The sequence below is a fragment of the Lycium barbarum genome, chromosome 3 (genome assembly GCF_019175385.1).
Source record: "Lycium barbarum isolate Lr01 chromosome 3, ASM1917538v2, whole genome shotgun sequence".
Taxonomy (NCBI): Eukaryota; Viridiplantae; Streptophyta; class Magnoliopsida; order Solanales; family Solanaceae; genus Lycium; species Lycium barbarum.
In genome coordinates this window covers 112,099,957-112,119,517 of record NC_083339.1, presented here as the reverse complement: position 1 = coordinate 112,119,517, position 19,561 = coordinate 112,099,957, and the positions used below count along the sequence as shown (strand labels likewise).

Sequence of the window (19,561 nt, the reverse complement as noted above, 5' to 3'; positions counted from 1 at the left end):
GGTCCGACATTTAGAGTTTGTTGTTGATGACCAGGTTCTATTGAAAGTTTCACCCATGAAGGGTGTTATGAGGTTCGGGAAGAGGGGCAAGTTGAGCCCCAGGCATATTGGCCCATTTGAGGTTGCTGACCGTATAGGCGATATTGCTTATGAGTTAGCCTTGCCGCCAGGCTTGGCGGAAGTTCATCGAGTTTTTCATGTTTCTATGCTGAAGAAGTACCACGCCGACGGTACTTACATTGTTCGTTGGGATTCGATAATACTTGATGAGAATTTGACCTATAAGGAGGATTCTATTGCGATCTTGGATAGGCAGGTTCGAAAGTTAAGGTCGAAGGAGATTACTTCTGTGAAGGTGCAATGGAAGCACTGTCCTGTTGAGGAGGCTATTGGGAGACCGAGTTCGACAAGCATAGCTGGTATCCAGTTGTTCTCATATTCAGGTATTTTTCCCGCTCCTTTCTCTACTTCACTCGAGGACGAGCGATGGTTCAATTGATATCTGATGCAACGACTCGTTTGGTCGTTATAGTCTTTTTGGCATTTCCGCCCCGTTTCGAGCTTGGTTAGCTCATTTTTGACCTGAGGGGACTCTTTACATGCTTCTTGAGGTGTCTAGGTGTGATTCGAGCGACTTGTTGTGAAATTGGGCTTTAAGCCAAAAAGAGTTGACTCAAAGTTGACTTTTAGGTAAATAGACTTTTTTTGACTTAGCGAGGACATTTAGGACTTCTGTGTATATCTAGTTCGGTTCCCAATGCACTTGGACGCATTTTGGGACTTGGGTTGGGAAATTGAAAATGAGGTATCGAGGGTTGACTCGGTCAACGAGATCTCCGTTGGAAATTATGGGGCTACGAGTCCATTCATAGCGTGTTTTTATATGGGTCTATGGATGTGATTTGTGAGCATATGGCCTCGGGAGTGGGTCGGGACTTCAGTTGAGACTTAGAAAATTATTTGGGATTCTGGTACTTGGTGTCCGCCAGTGCCCAGCGGCCAAGTGAGTTTTGCCCGCCCGACAGTCTTAGGAGGTGCTGGGGCAGTGACGCCGTGGCATTATCAGGCCTGGTATTTCATTAAGTGTGTATTAAAAAGCCTTTAGTCTATCATTTATCACTATTCTGAAATTTGAGCTCTTGGGAACTATTCTTGGGGATTATTGGTGAAGATTCTTGGTGGTAAGTTCTCCTAACCCTGTTGCTAATTCATTACTCCTAATCATCTTAGGATTCATCTTTCCTTATTAGTTCCTTAGTCATGGAAGATAAAAAGTGGGTTTTAATGGATATTCTACTTACTCTTGTTAATGATGAAATTGCTAGGGTTTATACTAGGTTATGATATGTCTAAGGTTATTAATCATGTATCTTCCATTATTAGTGTTGAATTCTTGAATCTAAGAGTTAGGGTTTATACCCAAAATTGGGGTTTTGCTTGAATTTCAAAATTAGGTGAATCCTTGAGTTAATTTAGCAGTTAATTGATGGGTTTTCATCACCTAGTGTTTAATTTGATATTTACTCCCAAGATTCCCGTTTTGCCCTTGTAGGCCCCGTTTTCTCAAATTCTAGGGTTCGTTTTGACCTAATTTGAATGATGGCAATATAAGTATCATTCTTCATGATTTCTAATCTAGATTTCGAATATTCCTAGACTTCTTTGATCTTGAGGTTAGCGGAAGGGCAAGGCTAAAGAGTGATTGTTGGAGTTTGTTGTTCGGCCATCCAGGTAGCTTATGGCTTACCCTTTGTGAGACTTCGTGTAGTGAAGCATATATTTAGATGATATTGTCAGACAACATGTGAACCTTCGGGTATGAAGTTGGGATGGATATTGCCTTAGGTTGGACCTTATTTCATAATTGGGGCTAGCCACCCTGTTATGTTGTGACTTGATTGTTCTATTGTGTTGGCTTGATGCCACGCGTTGTTAGTAGATATTAAAATTTGTTGTTTTATCTTGATCGGGATATCATAGTATTTTACGGGTTGATGTTGATTCGAGGACAGAGTTCTATATGACTTGTGTAGTCTTTCATGATATTTTTGGCATACCTATGTTGGTACTTATGAAATTGATATATTATTGGCGTACCCACGTTGGTACTTGTGGCATTGATATTTTGTTGGTGTAGCCATGTTGGTACCTGTGATATTGATCATATTATTGATGTTGACACATGCATTGCACACATTCTCATGATATACTGTTGATACATTGTTGGTACTTGATGAAACACTGTGATGAGTTGGGCTCGATTTTTAAATGAGAGTGATGTGAGAGTCCGTATCTTATGTTAGTCCCGAAAACGTGGATTGAGTGAGTGCATGGACTCCGCGGGTCCCCCAGGATGGTGCTGGTGATAACCCTTCATGGGTGAAGATCCGGAGTCTCGTATGTCTGTTGGGCAAAGATCCGGGAAGAGTGGCACTTAGACTTCGCGAGTCACCTTGGGTTGTGCTGCCGAGACGTGGTGATATTCCATCCGAAGTACATATGTACACAACATTGCATTTACATTCATACGTTATTGGGTTGCATTGCATCATGGCTTATATTGAGATGATTGGGTGTCTTACTTGTGATATTGGTTTCTGATTGGACATATTGATACTTGGCACATTTGAGTTTAGATGCTCTACTTAGGCGATGACGTGTACTTGATTCTGATTATGATTGACTTATACTGTTGATTTATATGCCTATCTTGCTTTATTGTCTAGATTATGTTACCTACCAGTACTGTGGTTTTGTACTGATCTGCACTCGCTGCATTCTTTTATGAATGCAGAGTACTTGGTTGGGTCTTCCTCCGTCTGTCATGGCTAATAGTCGCTATAAGGACTGCTTCGAGTCTACAGGGTGAGCACGAGACGTTTGCTTCCTTGAAGGCTCCTCTTATTATGTCTTACTTTTCTATTCTGAGACATTGACAGATTTATGTATATTTATATTCCAGAGTTGTATATTTTCATTTAAATGCTTTTGTATGGCTTAGACCAAACCCTGGAGGTGTTTCCTTATATTCTGCACTATTTCTATTATATATTATTGTAAGACTTACGTGATTATTCTCTTCTGCTTGATTGATTTTTTTATTCATGTCTTAATTTGACAGATTGATGTATATTTATATTCCAGACTTGTATATTTTCATTTAGATGCTCTTGTATGGCATAGACCAGACCCTGGGGGTGTTTCCTTATATTCTGCACTATTTCTATCATATATTATTGTAAGACTTACGTGATTATTCTCTTCTACTTGATTGATTTTTTTTTATTTATGTCTTAATTTCGTTAGGTTGAGGGTTCGCTTACCGAGGTAGGAAAGGTAAGTGCCCTCACGACTTAGCCAAATTTGGTCGTGATAGGTTTCAGGTCAAAGGGCTCAGAGCAATTTCAAAAAATGGACACAACAAGCAGATTTCCATTGGCCCAATTCACCTTCAAATAAGATCATGAAAAGCACTTTGTGGTTTACAACATGAATTCAGGTTTAATGTTCTAGTTTAGGCTCTTCTACAGACTTCAATCATGGAGCATACACATAGATGGATGGGAACTAATGCTATTCAAGAAAAGAGAAAGGAAAACATGTAAACAAGTAACTAGGCAGACTGGAACCTAATTTTTAAACTTTCAGTGCTGGTCTCTCAAACTTTCAATTTAGATAAACTTTAGAGGTTCTTAGTACTATTAAGTTCTCTGGATCAGAATATTGACCCCAGACAAGTCTTAAGAGATAGGTACACGTATACAGGCCACAAGAAACAAGGTGTTCATATTTTTAGCAAATCACATAGTAAACATTCAAGTTCTCCCTTCCCTGAGTACTGACTCAGCCTTTTAAAAGTGATTTAAGCTATCAAAAGCTTGGTCCTTAGATAGAATCATTCATATCATCAAAACAGTGCATATGCCAAGGTCATATAAATCAAGATGGCTCCATTTTTTTTCCCTCTCTTATTTTATCCCTGATATTAAAGAGACCAAACTTATAAAGCTATTTGCCATCATAATTCATTATTAGTCAGTTAATGATCCATCAAGAGTCTACACCTTCCATTCTGGCAACCTTCCAATTGATTCCTATCCTTTTTAAACCTATTTTATTATGGTCATGACTTCATTAATGTCTAATGCTAGCTTAACAATGGTTAGTTTGTCCAAAGTGTTCAAGGAACTACATAGCACTTAGGATTCAATTAAAGGTTCAAATAGGCCTTAATACCTCACACATCAGCCTACTGAGTTTACTATTTAATTGATGGGAGCACTCCATACCATTATTCTAACAGAGCACCTCATTAGACTGGCTTAACCTTACAAAAATATGAATTAATAGTTTTATACTATTACCTTAGTAAATACCAGATTAATTGTTAACTAGTTATCATATTTAAACATATGCTAACCATTTTTACACTAGAATCCCAACAACCATTATATCAACAACTAACTAAACAGTCTACTAATCTAGAGCTAATCATACATTTAAATAGGGATTAAACATAAACTAGAAGGGGAAGAAAATGATAAAGGCTTACCTTTTTTATGTGCAGCCTCTATCAAGATTTTTTTAAAACCTTGTGCTTCCAATCTCAAGACGCAGCCCCACAAGGAAAGAAAAACAAGTAAATAAATATTTGGACTAGTAAGAATCTTCTTTTACAGTTAAGTCTTGAGAATTTTAAAACTGAGAGCTCAAATTTCCGAGTTATTTATTCAAAATTCAAGCAATGAGGGTTTCAAACTTGTTTTTCTCGTATAGAACCCCTAAAGTTGCATTCAAAGACTTCAACAACCGATGTGGGACAACAAAATTTCTCAGGAACAAACACTCAATATAGGAAATTAACGCTTAGGATTTAAAGGTAACAAGCATATACGGTCAGATCTGATCCACTATGAGTCGATCTGAGCCAATCCTTGTCGAACCAATGAAAACAAATTCATATAATCAATAATATGACAACAAGATGTAGAAACTCTCTTTGCTTTACTTGAAAATTAAAGGAAAGGAACTAATACAGTGTTTGGAGCAATTTTGAGTGAAAAACATTGAAGCATTAATTGTTGTATGCATTTGAAAGCGTAAAATCTGGTTGAGGTCTGAGACCTCTGAGCACTTGCCATTTTTGGCTATGAGAGAGAGGAGAGAATATAGGCGGCGCCTACGGTTTGTGATGGAAGAGGAAAGAGAGAAGGGGTAGGGGAATTGGGTGTTTGGTGTGAATGAATGTGGGGAGGGGTTTTTCCCCTATTGATTTGATTATTTTGGGCCGGGTAGATCCATTTTTGGTTGGACCTGGTCCAAAATTAAAAGAAGAGAGAAGGGGCCCTTTTGTATATTACCTAAATATACTCGCATATACTAGGCGTATAAACGTATGTAAGGGTCAGACGGGTATTTTAATAAAACAGACAAACATTTAAAAAACCAATTATTAATTGTAGTACTTAGTTATAATCAAATTATGACGTAATTAATTTAAAACATGGCTAAAAGGTTCAATTTGCAAATACATTCTTAATGGGTTTTAAATCCAAATTGGCTATTGCAACTATAACTCTACTTAACCTAATCAGCCAATTAAGATTAAATTACTCTAATAGCCTTAATTAATTTGAACCAATGGATTTGGTCATTTTAATTAAAGTCACTAGGAAGCCAAATTTGCAAAAATGACACCAATTGCCTCAATCATGAATTGATTGGTTCAATAGTGGCCATAATGTGAACAATTAAATAATTAAAACCAATTTGCAATAACGACCCTCTAATTGATTAATTAACCCAATTAAGTACTAAAAACAGTTTATTAATTTCAACAAATTATGCAAACACACCGAATTAGAGATTGAGGGGCAAAATGGTTAATTCTCTTAATTAGTCAAATTCCTTGGATTAAAAGGGAATAAATCATTTGTTAATTTGACTTTTTGACAATCTAACAATTAAGTAAATAATTATTCAAAATTGTTTTGCTTTTGATTAAGTCTAAAAAAATACCAATTAATTCCTGAATAATGTATAATGTCATAAAAATCACTTTATCAATTTAAAAAAGTAAGATATTGACCTAAACAATTTCTTACAAAATCATTTAAACCCTTTAAGATGCATGGATAATTTTATCTGTCATCCAAAGACTCTGAGTAATTAAAATAAATTCAGGGAGGTTAAAAATTATGTGTCAACAACTGCCCCTTCAGTGTTCGGGGTCGGCGGGACCATCCCTGAGCAACAAAATTTAACTAACCCTAATTTTTTACTGAGCTGACTCATTCTACCTTTGATTTTCATGCAATTTTCACATATGTGGCCGGACCCTAGTTTTTGGGTTTCCTACATATCTCGAGCTGTACGAGAATTCAAGCCATTTGTAGTTTGACTCAACAAAGGACTTTTAAGTAATTCAGTAAAAAAGTCCAAGAAACCAGTGTTATGACCGTGGTTTCTCTGGATAGCTGTTAGAGTGTGACCGACTCTCTGGTCTTGAGCCTGCCTATATATCCCTAGTCTCTGGGAATCAGGTCACGTGTAGTTCGACTCGCTGGAGAAGAGGATGTCCCTTATGTGGGAATATATTCAGATTTCCCTATGTGTATCTGACCAGTTGCGATTTTTTAGTAAAGAAAAAAAAACAAGATAAAGTGTGGCTGATTTTGAGATCGGATGGCTTCCGAATCCTGGCCGGAGATCTTGACTCTCATGGGCCCCCTATTTTGACCGGTTGCGTAAGAAAAAGTTCAATGTTTGCTCCGTAATTTGTCCGGATCTAGTTAAGCAAGCTAGCCTCTTTCTAGCGACTGCATGCTCATATCTTGGATTTGACAATGTCGGAGATATTCTTTGTTGTATTTAAGTGAATGGCCTTCTCGGTTTGTTTGTATGAATGACCCTCTTGGCTTGTTTGTATGAATGGCCCTCTCGACTATTTGTATGAATGATCCTTTCGACAGTTTGATGTGAATGGCCCTCTCGACTATTTGTATGAATGATCCTTTCGACAGTTTGATGTGAATGGCCCTCTCGGCTATTTGTATGAATAGCCCTCTCGGCAGTTTGAAATGAATGGCCCTCTCGGCTTGTTTGTATGAATGGCCCTCTCGGCAGTTTGATATGAATGGTCCTCTCCACTATTTGTATGAATGACCCTCTCAGCAGTTTGATATGAATAGCTCTTTCAGCATGCAGATGACAAATATGGCCCTTGTGGCTGGATATTCTTTCTTTTGTCCATTGTATTTGGTTGTTGACCCTTGTGGTCGGATATGCCCTTTCATCCTTTTCATGACCCTTTTGGTCGCATGTACCTTTATGCTCATTCATTGTGACCCCTTTTGGCTTGATATGTCCTTGTCATTCACTCTTTGTGTGACCCTTTTAGTCAGATATATCTTTTTGTCCTTGTCATGACCCTTTTGGATGGATTTGTCTTTATCCTTTTGTTTTTGTGACTCTTGTGGTCGAGTGTGTCTTTGTCACTCATTTCTTGCTGTGATCTCCCGGTACTTTGCCTCTCGGCTGAGTTTACTCTTTGCCTTTACTGTGAGTAAGCCAGTTGATGATGTACGTGTATCGTATTAAAAACCTGCATTCACAAAAAAGTAGCGAGTTTCATAAGAAGCCGATTAGCATCATCGTCTTCCCGTCCAATGTCTCCTTCTTGATGCTCCTTTGAGCCCTCTTTGGACTCGGTATTTCGAAAGATGGTTTTGGGACACACTTATGCCAATTTTGAAAATCTAAAGTAAAATTTTTTATAAAACGCGCATTGTTTTTCCTCAAAGAAATGTTTATTTTGTTTTTATGTGTCATGACGTGTATTTTCTTCGAACGAGGTCTTTTGGCTCTCCCGGGAGGTATGATTGCTGACTTCTGAACTAGTAGAATTTTTGAGATCTTTCTAAAAAATTCTTTCCCAGTTTCAGGATTTGCTCTGAGCGACCCTTGCTTTGTCTTGTTATGCAATTTTTTTTGAGGTTCCATCAAAAATTCTGCCCCGGTGTAGGGTTGACGTTTAGCCATCTCACGTGTCGATCCTTGTATTCTGAACTCGTTGACTTTTGTCTCTGAGGTTCCCTAAGGGTTTCTTGGGCTTTTCCTTTATGACGACTGAGCTCGAAAGAGCCCACGTATCCTGTCGCAGCAGGAATTTAGGTCGTAGTTCAAAAAATAACACAACTGAGTTTTGGTTTTTACTAATAATGTGACCGGTCCGATATGTACTGCCTACATATCCCACTGTGGGGAAGTCAGGTCATCGCATAGTTCATTACGTAGATGATCTATTTTTTCCTGTTTCTATTACAAGGCATGATTACAAGCAAAAGTACGATTGCAAGGAAATGATAATGTGATTACAAGCAAATTAATCCTAAACATAATATCTCTTGAGTGCATCGGTGTTGATAGCATTGGGCCACTCTTGTCCGTCCATCCCGGCTAGGACTACAACTCCTTCTGATAGAACTTTTCTGACCATGTATGGTCCTTACCAGTTTGGCGCAAACTTTCGTTTGTATTCTTCTTGGTGGGGAAAGACTCGCTTGAGCATGAGTTGTCTAATTTGGAAAAATCAGGCTCTGACCCCCTTGTTGAAGGCTCGAGACATTCATTGTCTGTACAGCTGTCCGTGGCATACAACCGCCATTCTCTTTTCATCTATCATGACCAGTTGCTGGTAGCGATTTCTGACCTATTTTGCATCATTTAGATCGCCTCTTGGATGATCTTGAGTGAAGGGATCTCCACTTCTGCGGGTTTGACCGCTTTGGTACCTTGGACAAGGAGATATAGGGTTGCCCCGATAGAATTTCGTGTCGTCGTTTTGTACCCCAACAAAGCATAAGGCAACTGCAAGTTCCAATTCTTGTGATTGTTGATCATTTTTCCTCAGGATCCTTTCTATATTCTTGTTGGTAGCCTCTATGGCTCCGTTCATCTGTGGTCAGTAGGCGGTAGAGTTTCTGTGAGTTATCTTGAACTGCTCACAAATGTCTTTCATCAAATGGCTGTTCAGGTTAGCACCGTTATCTGTGATGATGGATTCGGGTATGGCAAAGCTACATATCAGATTGTTCTTGACAAAGTCGGCCACGATTTTCTTAGTTACCAATTTGTGAGAAGTTGCTTCCATCCATTTGGTAAAGTAGTCGATGGCTACTGAGATGAAATGGTGTCCATTGGAAGTTGGTGGCTCAACGGGTCCTATGACGTCCATTCCTGATGCCACAAACGGCCAAGGTGAGCTCATTGCATGTAACTCTGCGGGAGGTACCTTGATCAGGTCTCCATGTATCTGGCACTGATGACACTTTTGTACGAATTTGCATGAGTCATATTCCATGGTCATCCAGTAATATCCTATCCTCAGGATTTTCTTAGCAAGGATGAATCCATTCATGTGGTGTTCGCATGCCCCTGCGTGCACTTCTTTTAATAATTTCGTGGCCTCTTCGGCGTCCACACATCTGAGTAACCCTAGGTCGAGTTTCTTTTTGTACAACACTTCCTTGTTCAGGAAGAATCCATTGGCCAACCTTATGATAGTCTTCTTTTGATTTGATTTACTTTTTGGTGGGTATTCTTTCTTCTCCAGGTATGCCTTAATGTCGACATAACATGGACTTCCGGTTTGGCCTCGACATTGGCGCAGTGAGCCTGATCTTCTTTCATTGTGATCTGTACTTGATCGATGTGTGTACTCTCGGGATGCTGAATCATGGAGGCTATCGTAGCCAATGCGCCCGTAAACTCATTTTGGGCCCTTGGAGAATGCTTGAAGTCGATACTCTTGAATCTCCCGCACAACCTTTGCACTGTAATTACATATGGGAGTATTTTGTCATTCTTGGTTGCCCAATTTCCTTTCACTTGATTTATGCGCAAATCAGAGTCCCCGATAACCAACAACTCTTATATGTTCATGTCCAATGCCATCCTGAGGTCAAGGATACATACCTCATAACCTCCATGTTGTTAGTATATCTGAAGTTGAGCTTTGAGGCCATCAGATAGTGTTGTCCTGTTTCTGATATTATCACTGCCTCGATGCCTAATCCTTTGTGATTGACTGCTCCATCGAAGAACAGCCTCCAGTCTGAGTATGGTTCTTCCACCCTTTCTTCCATAACCATCACTTTCTCACCTGGGAAGAAAGTCTATAATGGTTCAAGTTTGTTATCGAAGGACTTTTTGCCAGCAGGTCAGCTAGGGCTTGTCCTTTGATTGACTTTCGTGCTATGTATACAATGTCTAATTTGCTTAGTAGCATCTGCCATTTAACCAATTTTCCTACGAGCATCGGTTGCAGTAAAATGTATCTCAAGGGATCCATTCTGGATATGAGGTGAGTGGTGAACACCGACAGGTAGTGCCTCAGCTTTTGGGTAATCTAGGTCAGAGCACAACAGGTTTTCTCTATAAGCGTATACCGTGCCTCGCAGGATGTGAACTTCTTGCTCAAATAGTAAATGGCATGTTCCTTTTTTCCCTCTTCATCATGTTGGGCGAGCATGCACCCAAAAGCATTTTTTGATGCTGACAGGTACAGTAACAGAGGACTCCCTTGCCTAGGTGGCACCGGGACGGAAGGATTTGAAAAATATCTCTTGATTTTGTCAAATGCCTCTTCGCATTCTTCATTTCAATTTGTGGTAGCGTCTTTCTTGAGCAATTTAAGGATTGGCTGCATAATCACAGTTAACTGGGTTATGAACCACCTAATGTAGTTTAACCTTCCCAAGAAGTTTATCACTTCTTTCTTAGTCTTGGGAGGCGGCAACTCCTTAATTGCTTTGATTTTGGTAGGATCCAGTTCAATACCCCTGCGGCTGACTATAAATCCTATCAACTTACCTGCAGGCACTCCAAATACGCACTTTGTAGGGTTCAACCTCAGATTGAACTTGTGAAGTTTGTCAAAGAACTTACGCAAGTGCATGGTATGTTCTGAGCTTTCCCTTGATTTTATGATGACCTCGTCCACATAGACTTCAATCTCTCAATGCATCATATCATGGGAATATGGTAGTCATAGCTCTCATGTATGTGGCGTCGGCGTTCTTGAGGCCGAACAGCATTGCCCTATAATGGTAGACTCCCTAAGGGGTGATGAAGGCTGTTTTTTGTGCATCATCTTCGCTCATGAGTATCTGATGGTACCTGACGAAACAATCCATGAATGATTGCAGCTCGTATTTGGCGCAGTTGGCCCAATTGAGATCTCGGTAGTCCATACAAATTTGAAATCTTTTCGTCCTTCTTGGGTACTGGCACTATGTTGGCCACCCAATTGGGGTAGGACGTCACCTCCACTATTCCGGACTTGATCTGTTTCTCTATTTCGTCCTTTATCTTGATACTCATGTTTGGCTTACATGTTCGCGTCTTTTGTTTGACCGTGACAAAACCCTCCTTGATGGGTAATATGTGGGCCACTATTTTAGTGGTCAACCTTGGAATATCTGCATATGACTAGGCGAAGACGTCCACATATTCCTTCAATAGAACCATAAGCTCTTCTTTCTGTGGAGCCCTCAGATGAACACTGATTCACATTTCTTTAACATCTTCCTCGTCACCGAGATTAATTACCTCGGTTTCGTCCATATTCGGCTTCTTCTTATCTTCTAATTCTTCCAACTCTTCTACCAGTCCCTCTAGCATCATTGTCACTTCATCATATTCCTCGTAATCCTGTTGACTATTTTCCTCGTTCGTTTCACGACATGTCATGACATTTTCGATTGTTTTATTATGGTTACTACTGAAAAGGCGAGGCAAAGTAGGGTTAGGTTTATTATTGTTCATTATTCGTGGTTAGTTAGTTTATTATTATCTGATAATGATAGCAGTTTTATGTATATCGAGGCTTTTCATTAATTCAAGAGTAATTGGTTACAAACTATGGTCCTGGTTCAGAACAACGTAGGACCATTTGCATTTTTAAACATCAAGAATTAATTTAGAAAAGGAGATCGTTCAGGCCTCGGTCGATGTCGCTGCTTTTTTAGCAAAAGATTTTAAGGAAAACCCATCTCTCTATCGAGGAGCCAAGAGGGGAGTAGATGTCCAATTATTCAAGCAATCTCCTAGCCTCAGACTGTGTATGGTGAGTGTCTCCTGGATTTACTCAATGATCGCATGTCATTCCTCTTCTTGAAACAACGACTCGAGACTCCCATCAACTTCTTCTCTATTCTGCATCGGCATTTTCTTAGGAAATAATTGATACAATTCTGGGAGAGGCTGAGGTAAATTCCTCGTACTTTGTTTCCTTTGGATGGCTTTCGTAAGCTTGTCCTCACTAGGGATATAGCCAAGGCTAAAATGATAGTTTTCCTTTGGGATTGGCACTGGCTCTGTTATTCCTTCGGGGTCTCTTCCCAGGACTCTTCCTATTTCAAAACCATTTCTCAACATAGTGGAGGCAATCATTCTGTAGACTGCTAGTATTGGCTTGTCCAACCCCCCCCCCCCCCCCCTTCTGACTGGGTGGCCCCAACGTATTCCACCACCTAGAAGTTTGATTGGTAGGGGCTTCCCTCAATCACATGTACGATGTTGTAAGGATATTTCTAGGTACCCTTCTCAGCTGTGACCATAATTTCCTGTCCATGCCATTCAAATTTTATGGCTTGGTAGAGAGTTGATGGTACTGCGTCAGTAGAATGTATCCAGGGCCTACCCAAGAGCATGTTGTAGTTGGCCGTGATCTCCATTACTTTGAATTCTGCTGTGAAAGATGCAGGTCCAACTTGGATCTGTAGGTCTACTTCTCCCAGGGAATCACTTCGGGATCCATCAAATCCCCTGACGTTTGTCTCCGCCGTGGCGGATTTTTCCCATGTCATAGTCGAGTTGTGTTAATGTAGTGATGGGGCAGATGTTGAGGCCCGATCCATTATCCAGAAGTACTCTCCCTATTGCCTTTCCACGGCATTGTACGGTGATATTAATGGCTCTATTGTGGGAGGTTCCTTCTGTTGGCAATCCTTCTTTGGAGAAGTAAATTTATGTTCTCCGATGATGTGGGCTACCAACCCAGCTAAGTCTTCGCTGCTCGTACCAACTGGCACGTGTGCATCATCTAACACTTTCATGAGGGCTTGCCTGTGTGATGGGGAGCTAACCAGTAATGGTATCACCGATATTTTTGTCGGTGTCTTCTTCAAATGCTCAACGATGGAGTAGTCTTTTGGTTGCATACGCTGCTAGAAATCTTCAACTTCTCCTTCGGTTATCGCTCTCTTTTAGGTGTTTTCTTTCCTTGTGGCATTCTGAGCTAGTTCTTTACGAGTGTAACATCTCCCTGAGCGGGTCATGCTTTTAGCCATGGCTGCTTGCACAATGATTGGCTCTTTGGGAGAAAGCATAATTTGTTGTGCCGACTGGCTACTACGGGCGCTGGGACCAAAGTCCTAAACCCTGGTGTAGCCTTCAGAGGTGTTGGTGCCGGGACCAAAACTTTGAAGTTAGGGTGCCCTTGGAGTGTGAGGGAGGCTATTGTTTGTTCCATAGATCCAACCTCTTTGGGGACCAAAGCTCTGCAACCTTCCCAGTCCTCGTCCCTCTCAATCATGTGGACCCCGTAATTTTCATGATTGGATAGCTGGTTCATGTTCATTTTGGGTGCTGCGGTTTCCAAAATGATTTCTCTTTTGTCGATCAGATAATGAATTTTGTGCTTGAGATTTATGCAGTCTTCTGTGTTGTGCTCATTTCCTCCCGAATGGTAGGCACAAGTCTAATCAGTCCTGTAGAATCTATTCTCCAGCTGTGCTGGTTTTGGAGGGACCTTCTAGATTAGTCCTGCAACTAATTGCCTTTCAAAGAGTCGAGCTCTAGGCTCGAGGAGTGTTGTAAACTCTCTCGTTGGCTTTCTCTTAAAAGTAGGATGTAGAGCATTATGTATTAGAAGCGGTGGTTGATTTTGATAATGTGGAGGTGGATAAGCTTGTGGTGGGTTGTTTTGCAGTGGACAATAGTTTTGTTGTGGTGGTGGTTGATATGTTTATTGTGGTGGTGTTTGGTAAGCTAGAACGGACACTAGGTTGAGCTGTGTAAGCAGGTATAGTAGTGGTGAAGCTTAGTTATGTGTAATGTACAGGTGTTGGGTTGTAAGCAGGTGTGGAGTAATTTATGAAAGGTGGAGTTATATGGGAGGATTGTGGTTCTTTTGGGCTTGGGTTTGGAATGTGGGATATGCTTGCCACGCCATCTTTCTTTTTTGCGGAAGATTCTCGCAGTAGCCTATCTAGATGCTTTGTTGAAGACATTGACTATTTTCCCAGATTTGGGACAATCATCTATGGCTTTTCCCATTTTGACCAACTCAACAAATGGCCTTCCAGCCATGGACAACATTCTGTCGTAGAAATTAGGCTCCTGGGACCTAATGAACACGGTGAGTAGCTCTCTCTAACACATTGATGGCTGCATACAGGTTGCTTCGGCCCTCCACCTAGTGGAAAACTCTCTATAGTTTTCTATTGACTTCTGTTTGACCTTTTTGCGGTAGTAGCGGTTGGGTACCGTTTCGACATTAAGCGAAATCTCTCCATGAAGGATTCTGTCATGTCCTCCCAAGTGAGCCATTGGCGCATGTCTTGAGTTGCGAACCACTCAGCGGTTTCTCCAGTTAGAATACGACTGAATAGTCGTATAATCAGAGGTTTATTTTTCTTAACCCCGACCAATTGCTCACAGTAGGACTGGAGATGTGCCTTGGGATTCCCTGTCCCGTTAAACATTTTGAATTTTGGAATTTTAAACCTTTTTGGTAGGTCCAAATTCGAATGCATGCGCAGATCATCATATCTCAGGCCCGTAGCCTTCCCTGCGGACCTGTTGGATATTTTTGGTAACTCCTCCATCTTTTTTTCCATATCTCTCTCACATTTATCCTATTCGGCCCTTCAGGCCTTCTCTGTTTCTTCGTAATGGTCTAGCTCTTTATGCCCTGGGGAGGATTCATTTGGGATGTTGGGAGTGAAGAAAGATACTTGATGAGTGGGATGGTTGAGCGGGGCAGTAGTGGTTTGCCCAGTTAGTGGGGCTGGAACACATACTTGTTTTGCCGGGTTGATGAATACCAGCTGGGGAACCTGATAAGAAGGAGCCGGGTGAGTGGTTCCTGGGATTTAGGTATGTTTAGTTAGTGATGGGATACAATAGGAAGGACCCTCGTGGTTTAGGTTGGTGGAGTTTAGTGGAGGTGTGATAGTTCCTGGTGAATACATAGGAAAATGATCGGGTATTGGGGAGCTTAATGAAGGAAAATGAGGAGGACGCCTTCTTTCTTCAGTCGAGGAGTCCTTGTCAGCATTGGCTGCCTCATTCCTAGCCAGTTATCTCCCTTGCAGAGAACGAGCTCATTCCTTACCTCTTCCGAGGTACCGGTTATTTTTTCTTTTCCTTTGTCTAAATGGGATGCTAATGTGTCTTTAGATCTTGTTAAGTATGTCAGCTCGCAGTACTACACTAATCGGCCTCATTCTATAAAATAAGAATAACTCAATGGTAGATAAAGTTGGTTTCTTGGATATAAATATAAACCAAGATATCACATATTGGTATTTAAAGCGCACGTAGCCCATAAAGTCATATATTAAAGCTTGAATATTTTTTTATCCTTTGTTCTAAAGGTTCAGCGTTATGGGCCCGTTTTGGATCTGGGTGGATCTTGGTCCAATGAGCTTTGAGATTGACTTACTTTGGTAAACCCTTTTCCCGTTACAAAAATTAAACAAATGGGGAGGATTATAATTTATATTATATAGGGGTCGAGTCTTACGTAGACTGCCTACGTATCCAACCAGGGGAAATCAGGCCCTATCGTAGTTCATTTACAAAGAAGGATATACATTTTCTCTAAATATCCTTTGGGCTAACACTAACTAAAGACATCCCCAGACTAGGCCCGACTAGGGCTTCCCGCGTATTCCTCCATAGGGACGTCAGGTCGGCGCGGTTCTTTACAACATTTATAAGGGAGGGAATAATTTTTTGTATGCAAAAGTGAGGGACACCTAATAGCTACCCAAAAATATAACTCTGCAAGTTTCTGTCCTTACGAACTCCATCTCTCATCTTTCCTTTCTTCTTAGTGTTGTGGCTAGAGGATGACCAAAATCTCCCCCGTACTGATCTTGTGCCCGAGCTCGAGTTTGAACGCGTGACATTCTTCTATGTCATGTCCCATAGCTCCAGTATGGTACAAGGAAAAAATTTCCTGTTGGCCTTAATGGTGGGGGTTCGTGGATAGGCTCCATGGTTCTGATCTTCCTTAAAGTAGCCAGAGTTGAGAAGATGCGGGCGTATGATTTCTCGAAGATCATGAAATCATATCGTCAAATTTAAGTTCCGGCGGTGACCCCTTCTCCGGGGATAATAGGGTCATGGACTAGTATGGTGTGTGGTCCCCACAAAATCCTGATGATCCTATCATCGATCAAGCTGCAAATTCTCTTCCTTAATCCCAGGCAATCATTCAAGGTATGACCCGCCTAATTGCGGTGAAATGGGCACCTTTTATAGGCATACACCAACTTGGGCGGTGGAAACCTGGCCCTAGTAATGCAAGACACTCCCGTGACGATCATCCTTTCGAATACCTCCTTACAGGTGACGGGCCGTGGGGCCACTCTGAATGGAGAAGAATAGGCTTTGAAGGCTATGCCCCACCAAGTAGGTTCGGGAAGGCTTGCTCTCTCAAAATTCTCTGACGCCATAGTAGAGGCCGCAGGTACTAGTACGGGTGAGGGTGCATAGAAGTCAGATCCATCGTTGGTTGGGGCATAATAGCCGGATTCATTATTCACATCTTTCGCTACCTGAAATTTGAGAAACATCTCAAATGGTTCCCCTTCTTTCTTGACCTCTATGTCAGTAGGCTCCAATTTTTCTTCCTCTATATCTTGAGGCTCTTCTTTTTTCCTTTTCTGGCTCTTCCTCCTCAATGGGTTCGGAGGCTTCCTGTTGAGGCTCCGACTCTTCTTGTGGGTCTAATTCCATTACCCACGGGTCTAACCTAGCTCTTCGTTCTTCATTCACTCCTTCTGGAGTACCTTCTCTATGCATCACAGGCTTTCTTTGTAAGGTATATAATTTAGCACCAATTCTCTCACTTCTTCCGAGACATTCCTATAGGACTGCTCTTAGGGTATTCCTTCTAACGAATTCCCAACCATATCCAACAACCTGTCTACCTCCTCAATTTTCTTTCCTATTTCCTGGAGATGCTTTTCCATTTGTAGCACCTTATCCTGCAACATCTCAGCTGTCTCTCCTAAAGTCCGCGCTTCCTGCTCTCCTTGATTCGCCATTGTAAATCAACTTTTAGTGGAGATAAATTTGGGTAAGTTCTAAGTCTTATGGTTTTTCTTTTCGGTATGTAGTTTAGATCATCGGACCAATTGTACTCAAGCTTTAATAGATGACAACACAAATAGCAAGTAAGCATGTGAAGCACGTAGCAAGCAATCATGTAATTTGCAAATATTTATACTACTCGTGTTCCTAAGGCCTTTTTGAGCTAAAGCTTTCTTAATCGTTTGAAACATGCAACTGCCATTTGTGAAGATGAACCATTGCCCCGAAAATCATCATTAGTTAATAAATAATAATAAAAATATTTTCCCCGAATGGATTACAAAGTTGATGAAGCCGACATGGGGCTTATAATAAAACAATAAATCAGCAGGGTCCTCCTCCAGCGGCTGATGTTGAAGCTTGGTTCGTCTTAGCTTTCTTGACCTTTCGAAGGGTGATCTGAAGCTGAAGTCCTGCTTGACACATCTCCATTCTGACTATCACCGGGTCTGTTTCTTCCAAGATCTTGGCCAAGTGCTCATCTGTGCTTTCCAAACATTCTTTCAAATGTTCCTCTTCTCGGGCATGAAGTGTGGACCCTGGGACGGATGCACTAGCCAAGTGTCCCTGTAACCACTCATAATACCCTGGGTCACACCCTGCTTCGAACATGTCAGGAGCTAAAGTATCTAGACCCAACTCACATGACCATTCCACTCCCTGAGGATTGTACCATCATTCTTAATTTCTGTGTGGTCTGCTCGATAATAAATTGCTTGGGGTTCCCCATCTAGGGTATCACTTGCCTTCTACCAAATTGCTTTAAAACCCGAGATGGATAATAAGGACGGATTCCTTGAACCCCGACTAATGACACAAATGGGCTATTTTTTCCTCGAACCACTATGCTCTCAGAAATAAAGTCAGGGAACATCCACTGGATCCTATCTTCAGTCAACTCTACAAAGAAGCGAGCCCACACCCCTTTGGACATGTAATCGAGGTTAGGATAGTAACTTGTGAGGCGGTCTATCCTGTTGTTGTTGCTCAGATACTGGACCCTTTCAGCCATGTTGATGTGTTTGATAATCCACTATTATAGCAACATGTTACACCCTTGGAAGTATCGAAAATTATTCTGGCATTTGTTTAAAGCCCAGAAAATGTCTGCCAGGATGATGGGTGCCAGGTCGAAATACTTGATTTGATGATCCTTGGTTATACCATAGAAGATAGCATAGGCCAAGTAGATCATTCGAGTGTCTATGGCCAGTGACTCATTTTTCGGGAATATCATAGTGCCTAGTAGGGCTATGGCAAGCGCCAAAGGTCTAACAGCTTCCCATTCTTCTCTACTCTTGAACTCCCTCTGATATAGATTATACCCGGTGACATCCCCCGAACCTCCGGTGCAGATCTCTAAATGCTACCATGGGTCCTTGTGCCCAGGGCGCCTCAATTAAGGCAAGAAACTTTATGATTTGGTCGATGATGGGCCTTTGTAGGAATAACAAATTGTGGTCTGTCTTGTGTCGCCTCCTTAGACAGGTTCCATTGATGTCTGTGGCATCCCTAATTTCCTCTAGAGTCGGATTCATCTCTATATTACCAAAACGGAACAATATTTCCTTGTCATCCCAATACCCGTGTAATACCTCTATTAGCTCCGAGTGACCCCTCATTGTCATGATAGAGGTAGATGACCTTGAGTGCAGCTAATTATCCTTCTATGAGCATTACCCAACCATTCCCACCAAGCTCTCAATTAGTCTGGAGCCTTGGTAACTATGTCAAAATCGGATTCTGCATTCCATCTACAAAACAAAACACGATTAAAATTCCCCCATCCCCATAGGATCAATGGTTCATCACATAGGCATAAACATGCTTCCACATAGCACATAAATGAAATGCGGTGTTTTTTTGGTCATAGACTGTCCGAACACGAGGTAGTCTCTCTTAATGAGCCTTAGGTAGGTCTGAGATACCCAAAGCTTGTCTAAGTATGAATGCTCTAGTTCAATAGGGATTTGGCTAAGCTCTATCCTAGTTTTCACTAGAGTAGGCTTTTCACAAAAAACTGGAACCCGAGCGGACGACTGGGGCTAAACCGTTAGGGGTGTTGGACGACCGTGAACCAATCCCGCCTCATAACGGTTCCAAAAGAAATATTTTGATTTTATACTGAAGGAACGACCGCGTGCTCCGCGAAGTCCCCTTTGGAACAAAGTGT

General features: G+C 41.3%; 1 long non-coding RNA gene across 5 annotated transcripts in view; it reads right to left on the bottom strand.

Annotated features, from left to right (window-relative positions):
* The window catches only part of LOC132631831 (uncharacterized), a 47,465-nt gene that overhangs the window by 22,331 nt on the left and 5,573 nt on the right, over nt 1–19,561 (bottom strand). For 4 of the 5 annotated variants that reach the window (XR_009579093.1, XR_009579090.1, XR_009579092.1 and 1 more), the window contains exon 3: nt 4,553–4,605. The exons of the other annotated variant lie outside the window; for it this stretch is intronic. This is a non-coding gene — a long non-coding RNA (uncharacterized LOC132631831). The remainder of the gene's footprint in view (nt 1–4,552; nt 4,606–19,561) is intronic. 5 annotated transcript variants of the gene reach the window in all.